Source organism: Cryptomeria japonica, chromosome 7 (genome assembly GCF_030272615.1).
Source record: "Cryptomeria japonica chromosome 7, Sugi_1.0, whole genome shotgun sequence".
Lineage (NCBI taxonomy): Eukaryota > Viridiplantae > Streptophyta > Pinopsida > Cupressales > Cupressaceae > Cryptomeria > Cryptomeria japonica.
This window is the reverse complement of record NC_081411.1, coordinates 244,097,951-244,102,354: the sequence shown is the minus strand read 5'-3', so window position 1 is coordinate 244,102,354 and position 4,404 is coordinate 244,097,951.

The window sequence follows — 4,404 nt, the reverse complement described above, 5'->3', positions numbered from 1 at the left end:
GCATCTTCAAATTCTCGAACTCTCGCTTCAATGTCTGAAGCTTGACCACCTTAACTTGAGAAATACCTTGGTAAGCTTCTTGTAGAGTCTTCCAGACATCTTTGGCAGTTGTTGCTCCTGAAATTCTTAGAAATAAGCTCTTATCAAGAGCTATTTGAATATGAAACAAAGCTTGAGCATTCTTCTTCTTCGCCTCCTTCTTTGTTGTTCTTTCATTGGCAGTAAGGGCATTCCAATCAGTTGGCTCCTCATAACCTGATTCAACAATCTCCCACAAATCTTTTCCTATAAAAAAGGTTAGCATCTTAATGCACCAATAATCATAGTCATTCCCATCAAAATATGGAATGAGCATGCTATTAGATTCGACATGACTAGCTTTGATGAAATTCCAATAGCAAACTTCAATCCAAAATAATATTACCTACTCTGATACCACTTGTAGAATCTGGAACTGCCCTGTCTCCTCAAAACCAATTGATTAATCAAATAAAATAGAAAAGAGCACACTATAGTAGCAATGAACAAATTCACTTACACATTCCTCTTAATTCAGACAACAAGAATTGAAAGTTTACAAATTGTTGAATGCTCTGTTTTTTTAACATAGACCCTGTTTTATTATTGCAGAAGAGATTCTTTGATACAAAAAATAGTTTATTGCAACTTACATAAAAATAATATAGAGAGGTCTGCATATATAGATTTATGTACCTCTAAAAACATAATTTGAGAGATTTATAAAATTAAATATCGACTACTTAAACCAGAGCATGTACAACATGCATTGTTCGATGAAGAGAGATAACTAGACTATACGTTGAAAACTAATGGTTGTCTTTATTTAGTTACAACTATGCATGGACCTAAGAAAAGACTCTAAAATCTGAATGCTTTATTCGATAAAAACTATGAAAAAAGGGAACTACAGATAACACTCATACAATCCTTAAAAAAAACTACAAATTACAATGGCATTCCAAAGATAGAGCATGATTTATGGTGGAACTCCAAGTAAGCTTACATAGCTATGACTAGCTGAGCTTGATCGGTGGAAGTGGGAGTTTCACGGTAGAAGCAACCAAGCTTGGAGTATGCAGCATTAGTTATCCACACTAAAGACATCGAGCAAGATGATAAAGATACTCTAGGTAAGCATTATAAAGACCACATACCTGGATCGTTTGTGTCCATTCTCTCTTCTAGCGGTTTTAGGTACTTCTCCTCTACGCTGCCTGGGATTGGGTCTCCCCATTATTTTGAAATCCTCTACTTGATCTTACATATGATCTGGGCATACTAGTCTTATTTTCGACCTGCGCTACCTTTTCCTCTTCGGATTTCACCATCAACGCTTGTTCACAACACGTTTGTGTCCCAAAGCCATTTTTTTTCACCACCAATAAAAAATTCTCTATCTCTTCCCAAGCGTACCTTCCAGAAGAGAAAGTATGTTTCTCTTAATATTCCTGTGCGAGTTGGTATGCTTTCCCAGATTACCTCCTCTAATCATGTGAATTTGCACATGTGGTTGACAAAGTTCAATTAAACAAGACTCCTCTATCATTTGACTAAGTTTTTTCCTCAACAAATTAAAGGAAGACTCAAATATCCATTTCTCTACTTCATGTTCACACTTCAGGAAACAAATTAATTATGTAACTAACAACTACTACTCTGATAGTCAGTCTACAACTAAATCTAATTAATATCCACACCATGCCAATTTAAATATAGTATTTAATATTAAAGGAACCATTTAGTATTTCCTTACCACATTATCCGTTTGGGGTTTGACATTTAATATTTCCAAATAGTAAATCAATTCAAGATTGAAATGATCTTAAATAATTAAGTAATTATGAAATTAAATAATTTTATTAATTAATAAAAATATGGGTTGTGACATATGTCAAGACTTAGATTGAAATGAGTTGATTAATGTCTTTATATATGAGATCCTAGGTCAAATTACCAATTAGACTGACCTCTAATGGTCATATAGAGTCACCTATTTCATTTCCCACTGGAGAGATAAGGCTCAACCATCTCTTGAAAAATGGGCCCCATTGATGGGGACCAGGGCGCTGGGCGCTTTGAAGCACCCTGGTCCTCCTCAATCAAGGACCAAAATTGAGGCCTAGAGAGGAGGACACCCCTCTAGAGAGTCACTTGGTAGGTGTATGAGGCATTAAATTTTGAGTTAAGACACTGCACGGACCCGGATAAGAAATTAGGGGGAGACATGCTAAAGTAGGAGCACAAACATAATATGTAAATTGGCTCGATGAAAATTTACGATGCTACAATTCATTTAAAAAACAATTTTCTAATGTCAAGCATTCCTAATTCCTTCAATTCAAGAGTAGATATGAGTGCAAAGGGCAACAAGCTACAACAACAGGTCTATCTTCAAGTATGATTTCATGATTTATTTTGATATGATTTATAATATTATTTGCAATATCAAGATGGAAATCAAATGTAAAATTTACTATTCTTGGAGCTCTTAATGGATATTGGAATTTGTTTCCTTTGGGTTCTATTACAATAAGTTGAAGAAAGTGACCATTACAAAATGTAAAGGTATTTGGGGCAACTCAATAGTTATTTTAAGCACCCAAATCTCATTCAATGGTCATAAATATGGTGGTTTATGATTGTGGAAAGCATGAACTTATTATTATGTCTTCTTTCATATTTGTAAATTTATAGACAATTCTTTCAATGGAGGAAAAATTGTTGAGGAGAAGGCTTCTAGATGAAAACTTGTTGAAGGAGAAGAATTATAGATGAAAACCATGAGCTTTGGGTGATCAAAGGATGAAAACCCTTTGATCGCATAAGGCCTTTTTTTTAAGTTTAATAAAATTTTTAATATTGTTGGTTTATTGTCCAATGTGTGGGTGTTCTTCAGTAGTGGTTTGAGAGTTCTTCAAAGCATAGGGGAAAGTGCACCAAGATGGTGAACAAAAAGGGGAGTGTAAGTGAACACCTTTTTTTTTAATTCAACTAAACTTGAACTTGGAGGAGCAATTTGAGAGTCGTCCACTCAAAATTTGAAGATACCCCAAGAACAAAATTGTAGTACTTTCAATCTAGTTTCCAAACTACTAAAGTTTTTCAAAATTGGATAAGATCAAGGGGGACAAATATTTCATGGACACAAAAGTGTTCTTATTTTTTCAGCAAAACATAACATAGTGTTTGATGTACACATCACAAAAGTTATAGTTGTATTTATTATTTTCAAAACCCCTTTGGTAGAAAGATAGTTAAGAGTGAGCACTAGAAGTTTTGTAGTTTTGTATTATTTTCTCTCTCTCTCTCTACCTCCCTCCCTTCCTCTCTCTCTCTCTCTCCCTCTCTCTCTCTCTCCCTCTCCCTCTATCTCTCTCTCCCTCTCTCCCTCTCTCTCGCTTCTCTATCCCCCCTCTCTATCTCTTTCAATCTCCACCCTCCTTCTTTATCTCTCTCCCTCTCTCTCTTCCCTCTCTCTCTCTCTCTCTCTCTCTCTCTCACACACACACACACACACACACACACGCAAAAAAAACAAAAAAAACAAAAAAAACAAACCTCCCTTCCCCCTCTTTCTTTGTCTCTCTCTCTTGCTCTCCCTCTTTCTCTATATCTCTCCCTCTCTCCGGCTTCCCTATCCCTCTATCCTTAGCCCCCCCTCTCTCTCTCAACCTCCCTTCCCCCTTCATCTCCCTCCTATCCCTTTCCCCTTTGTCTCTGTCTCTCTCTCTCAATAATGTGAAAACCTCGATTGGGTTTTGGTCACTATAAACTCCCCTTTTCTCTCTCTATGTTTATAGTGTCAATAACCTGTTCGAGTTTGTGTGACTATAGATGTTGCAGTGCTCTTCCTTCGTCTATAGTGTCTTTACCTTGTATGAGGTTTTTTTACTATAGACTCATGTCTATAGTGTCAAAACCACTTATGGGTTATTGCTACTAGAGGCGTTGCAACATTTCCCCTCCCTTTGTCTATATAGTCAATACCTCGTACAAGTTTTTTTAATAATAAAAATGCAAACAGGTTTTTGTCACTATAGGTGGTTTCATAATGACCAAAAAAACACAATTTTTGGTAAAGGACCCTCTGAAACTATGTCTTCATCTGCAACATTCTTAGACAATGTATGATGGATTTTATTTTATATGATTTCAAATGATTGAAATGCATTATTAGTTTGATTTTTCAATATTTTTTTTTGTTTCCTTTATGCTTTTGATTGTCAAATTCAATGTGATGCCCTGCAAAATGGACAAGGTTAGTCAATGATAAACAACACAAAAGACACAAGAAAACCGTTAGTGTTAGTCAATCAAAAACTAATCTAAAAAGGCATACCAAGAGAGACACTAAAAACATGCTAATATATCTAACTAAAGAAA